The following is a 6,000-nucleotide window of genomic DNA, read 5'->3' as shown; positions in this document are numbered from 1 at the left end:
CTTTTTCTTCATTTTTTTTGTTCCTGCTCTGCATCCACGCCTTGTTTTACGTTTCTTCCAGATGTTTTTTCTGAACCTCTTCTCAGAGATCTGCTTGATCTCTCCTCCCGATCTCTCTGTTGATCCCAATGTCTTTCTTCCCTTCTTATTTCTTTCCTCAATGGGCTCCTCTTGACAGATCTTCGTGATCCATTCTCCATCTGGTGACACCTGAGGGACCCCCGTCGTCTCATCTCTAAAAAACGTCTCTGAGTTCTATCACGTCCCCCATATTGATAATTCGGTGTTCTTCCCCTTTCATAGTAGTCTCCAGGGGTCCATCCTCCTTCATCAAGCCTTCTCAGATATTCATATCGATTATGTATTGGAATATTATACTGGTTTTCATATGGCGTTTGTTCTCGTCTTCCATCATAATAATATGGTCTGGTGTCTCTATTCTTATTCTCATATCTATTGCTCTCATAGTTTTTCCTAGGTGGTGTTAGTGGCTCTCTCCTATCAGGTACGTGTTGGAAGGATCTCGGAGAATTGTAGAATTTGTTATTGTTATGCCAACTATTTTTCCAAAAGGGCTTTTTCCAATTGTTGTTTCCATTCCATCCTTGTCTCTGGTTTGGGGTATTATAGTTGTTACGATTTTCTCCTGGGCCTCTGGTAGGTGGGTTTTTCACTTTATCTGTGGTTGCCATGATTTTTTCATCTTTTTCCGGGGGTTGTATTGGTGGAGTTTATTACAGATTCCTGTAATTTGTTCTGCCATTTAAATACTAAATCATCCTCATAATCTTTCAAATCTCTTTAGTATTTCCTCCTTTTCCTTGCTGCAGTCTCATTATCTTTTTGTTCCATATCTCTCTGTAGCTGTTTTGCATCAAATTCAGGGAGTTCTTTTGAGATTTCTACAATTGCTTTTAATTCTGCAATAGTTTTGTCTAATAGTCTAATTTTTCCATTGTTTCCCTTTAATTAGCAAATCAAGTAATTTCAGACCTTTATCATTAAAGAACTGGAACCACTCATCAGTGGATTCCTTATCCAGTAATCCATCATTGATGGGAACATCCCATCTCAATCTTCTTGGTAATAATCTATCTTTTATGTACTTTTCATGTGTGACTATATCCCACCATGAGTTAAGGAACAATACTGTGGAAAGCGAGATCAAGTTCAGTGATTTGAAGAACAAATCATTATTTAATCCCCCATTGGGGACAGAGGGACATATTGAGGTGTTTTCGAAGAATGGTTTTAAAAGATTTACAGGATCTCAAGATTAAAAAAATCAATGACGCTGGGGATATCAACAATGGCATTAAGAAACTTGAAGAGAGGAAAGATATTGTGGTAAGACAGGCTGATAAAGGTGGAGCAATAGTGATCCAATCAAAGAAGGACTATCAGGAAGAATTAAACAGACAATTGAGTGATGTTAGTACTTATCGGAACCTGCCTGGTAACCCAATAGTAAGATATAAAGCTGATTTGGCCTATCTAGTGGAAAGAGGGAAATGAAAAAGGGTTATTAAACAAAAAAGAAGCGAAATACCTTCAGCCACGTGGATGCTGTATTCCAGTAATATATACTCTCCCTAATATCCATAAAAATAAAGAGAAACCACCAGGAAGACTGATAGTAAATGGGATTAACTCGGTTGGAGCAAGAATAGGGGAATATATTGATTGGTTCCTACAGCCACTAGTAAGGAAAACAAAGTCTTATTTAAGAGACACAAAACATCTGATACAGTTACTTGATACTATCACATTTGGTGATAGACCAGTAAATCTTGCAACGGCCAATGTGGCATCGCTCTATACCATAATAAATCATGAAGAGGCAATGCAAGCAACCAAATGGGCCCTGAAGGAATTTAGTGATCTGAAGGCTGTGCAGAGGAAGTTCCTGTGTGATTGTTTAAGATATAGTCTGGATCACAACTATTTCTGGTATGAGAGTGATTTTTACAAACAGATCTGTGGAATAGCAATGGGCGCGAAATACGCACCTAGTGTAGCTAATTTTTACATGGCTGAGTGGGAAGAGGAAGTTCTATATAAAAATAAGTCACAGCAACTCCTCCTTTTTAAAAGATTTATTGATGACATTGTCGTTATCTGGGCTGGAGACAGAGAAAGCTTGATGGATTTTTGCTTCAATTTGAATGTAAACAATAAGAACATCAGCCTTACATGGGAGATTAATAATGAGAAGATACAGTTTCTGGTTCTGGAAATTTTAAAAGAAGATGGAAAATTGGTTACACAAACATTTCTTAAACAGGTTGATAGGAACAGTTATCTCCCATTGGACAGCTGCCATCGTGCCCCCTGGCTAAATAATATACCTAAAGGCCAATTTATCAGGTTGAAAAGGAACTGTACAAAGCAGGAAGTGTTTATAAAACAAGCAGAATTTATTGGAGAAAGATTCATTCAAAAGGGATATCGATCTAGCTTTATTAAGGAAGAGATTAAAGATGTAGGGTCCTTGGATAGAAGCAAACTGAACGAAGATTCAACTAGAAATAATGAATCCCTAAATACTGTACCACTAGTGATGGATTATAGTATGCAGCATAAACAAATAGAAAAAATATTCAAGAAATACTGGAACATTGTAAAAGCTGATCGGCATCCAGGAACAATACTACCAGAAAAGCCTAAATTCACGTATCGAAGAGCGCCAACTTTAAGGGATCTTATTACAAAGAATGTACTAGATCCCCTTCCCCAAAAAAAGTTTTCCTTCTTTGATGGTAAAGGGTTCTATCCCTGCAAGACATGTTACACATGTAGACATACAGATGAAATAAAGAAGAAAAAAATCTAGTTTTAAATACACCGTCACTGATAGGGAGTATGAAATAAAATAATTTATATCTTGCCGGACAGAAGGGGTGGTGTACCTTCTGGAATGTCCATGCCAGATCCAATATGTTGGACAAACCAAAAGCGAACTCTGGAAGAGACTTAGGGAACATACCCAAAACATAAAGAATGGCTACCCAAAACATAGCCTGTCTAGACATTACGACCAGTTCCATAATAGAGACCCCTCTTCTCTGAAAGTATGGGGAATTGATAGATATAAATCCCATTGGAGGGGTGATAACAAAGTAATAAAACTTAATCAGTCAGAATCTCGCTGAATTATTTTCAATAATATTCTATTTGATCTTTTATTGTGGCATATTTAGTCAATCATTGTAAACTTGCTATCAGTTTTTATTATTTATTATTTTTTATTTTGCCATGTTTCAGGAATATTTATTTTGTCCACTAGATGGCAGTTTTAATGCCAAGAGTAAGAAATGTATTTATGTGGTTGTCTGCAATATTTAGCTGCCCACTAGAGGGTGTGTGTCTATTTAATCATATATGTATTCTTTTCGTTTTTTATTTTAATTTTTATTTAGCAATTGTTCTTATTAAATGAAATAGCCATTACTGTTTTTCAATGTAAAGTCATTATCTGATATCTTTATGCTGCTTTATGCTGAGCATCGTTTACTATTATGCTGAGTATATGCTGAGCAGGGGTTACCATGGTAACCTTCCTGCTATATTAGTCATCCCCGCCATACCCATCTCTATACCCTTTGAAAAAGTGACGTGACAGTCACGCAACGCGTCAGGGAAGAGAGGCGGGTCACGTGGTAGCTTCCCGATCACGGCCCGGTTCGGGAAGCAGCTATGTCACTAGCAGATGACATGCTTGCTTTTACTACTCCAATGGAAGTCCATATTTTTAATAAATATGTTGGTCTTAAACTACTTCACTATGGAGTGCGCCCTCCCCTTTCTTACATGATCTACATTGTTTAATTGGGGCATCCTGAGAGCGGAGGATTTAGACAGGAAACCCCTAAGGGAACTACCGTTAAGGAGATCGTGGAGCAGATGGGATTGCTATTACTTATTTTTAAGGCTGTTATCGCTCAGCCCTGAGGTGAGAGGCTGGGGGAACTACATCTGTATCTACCTTATCTACACATATGATTGATTACTGGCACTGGGAGGCTTTGATAAACTCATTTTTCACTCGTTTTAGTTGTCACAATCTGGATTGCATTGTCTATGGGACCTCTTTTTTATGACTATTTAGTTTCACTATTTGAAGCACATACATTGGTTTTTAATTTTTAATTTAATTCATCTATTTGCACATTTGTGAAGTGCTGCATGATATTTATTTATTTGAATAATTTTTTCCTGGATATTTATGTTGCACAGTTTGCACTTTCTGCACTTTACCATTTATTATTTATTTACCTATTTTTGGGTTTATATATTAGATCGATTTATGTTATTTATTAATTTATTTACACAATTGTGTCATGAATTATGGGTAGGCACTTTATTAATTTGATGGGGTTTTAGAAATATTTTTATATCTGAAGTTTTTCTCCCGGATAAAGGCTACTCTCCCTCTGTGAGGCTCCATTAATGATCGTTTCTGGGAGTAGGTTATTTTGGACCCATTTATTGAAGTAACTTTGATTTGCTTTTATCCATAGTTACCCAATGTGATGTAATAGTGATGATTTTTAGACATAAGTATTTATTGGATTGTCCGGTTTTGAATTTTCAGTTATACCTAGTTGTTTTACAGCTTTAATTGATTTGATTGAGCGCCACTTTATTTATTTCTTTGTCAGATCTCCTTTACTGGTGTGGGAACACCCTTATGGTGGCAGCTTTATCAGTTTACCCCCCTTTTTTTGCTCTGAATATTGGTCTGAGGTTTGTGGTTTGCGCATTAGTACTCGTTATTATTTGATATTTAAAGGAATTTTTCACTTTTTTTTTCACTTTAAGCATCATTAAAATCACTGCTCCCGAAAAAACTGCCATTTTTAAAACTTTTTTTTGCATTGATACATGTCCCCTGGGGCAGGACCCGGGCCCCCAAACCCTTTTTAGGACAATAACTTGCATATTAGCCTTTAAAATTAGCACTTTTGATTTTGAACGTTCGAGTCCCATAGATGTCAATGGGGTTCTAAAGTTTGCGCAAACTTTCGGTCCGTTCGCTGGTTCTGGTGCGAACCGAACCGGGGGGGTGTTCGGCTCATCCCTAATCTTGATGTATATGAATTAGGGCTGCAACTGACGATTGTTTTCATAGTCGATTGGTTGGCCGATTGTTGTTTCGATTGATCAGTAAATCGGTTAATGGCCTTGGAAGAAAGTGTGGTGTATGATTTGGTTGATATGTAAAGTTTAGGACGGGGCAATTTATTCCTGAGTGTCTCTAGTCAGGGGTGAGTGTAAATAACCAACTATATGGTTAGGGAGCAGGGTGTTTGGTCCACTCTGGGAGTGGCAGACAGAAGAGATATACTGTGTGTACTGTTGGAGGAGATGTACTGTGTGGACTATTAGAGGAGAGATATGCTGTTTATGCTGTTGGAGGATGTATGCTGTGTGTACTGTTGGGGGGGGGGTGAGTCTGGTGGATATCATCAAACTCAGAGATCAAATGTTTTTATTTAAAAAACAATGTGCTCCTTCAAAAACGTTTGTTCGATTTTCTAACCGTTGGTGGGGTCAAGTTGACGTTCATTTTAGGCCACAGTGACAGGAAAATTTTGAAATAATAGCAAACTTCTTGGTCAAAGAAATTTTCAGACAGTGTATGTGGTTCTCATTCGGAAATGACATTGATTTTAAAAACAGAATGTAAAAAACAAGTTACAATTTCAAACATTCTTTCATTCAGCGAATGTACAAAGATTTTTCGCCTGAATATTCTCGTCTGAAAATTGATCAGTGTGGCCAGCATAAGGCTCAGTACACACCTATGCAGTTTGCTTTTGATCTGTTTCTGCAGTGATTTTTGCGCACGTGATTTTGCTGCGATTTGCGTTTTTGCATTTTTTCTGGCCAATTTGGTGTTGGGCAGATTAAAAAAAAACAAAACAGGAATTGCTGCAAAAATGCATTACATGCTTTTCTGCAGCTTCTCCATTGAAGTATATTGAACCAAAGAAGCAC

General features: G+C 37.3%; 1 protein-coding gene across 1 annotated transcript in view; it reads left to right on the top strand.

Moving 5' to 3' along the window:
- Positions 1 to 3,623: 3,623 nt before the first annotated feature.
- LOC141141334 (alpha-1,4-N-acetylglucosaminyltransferase-like) overlaps positions 3,624 to 6,000 on the top strand; it is a 184,203-nt gene continuing 181,826 nt past the window's right edge. Inside the window, exon 1 of the mRNA XM_073629006.1 lies at positions 3,624 to 3,952. The gene's annotated coding sequence lies outside the window, so the exon portion shown is untranslated. The remainder of the gene's footprint in view (positions 3,953 to 6,000) is intronic.

This window comes from Aquarana catesbeiana, linkage group LG04 (genome assembly GCF_042186555.1).
Source record: "Aquarana catesbeiana isolate 2022-GZ linkage group LG04, ASM4218655v1, whole genome shotgun sequence".
Taxonomy (NCBI): domain Eukaryota; kingdom Metazoa; phylum Chordata; class Amphibia; order Anura; family Ranidae; genus Aquarana; species Aquarana catesbeiana.
This window is presented reverse-complemented; position numbering and strand designations above follow the sequence as displayed.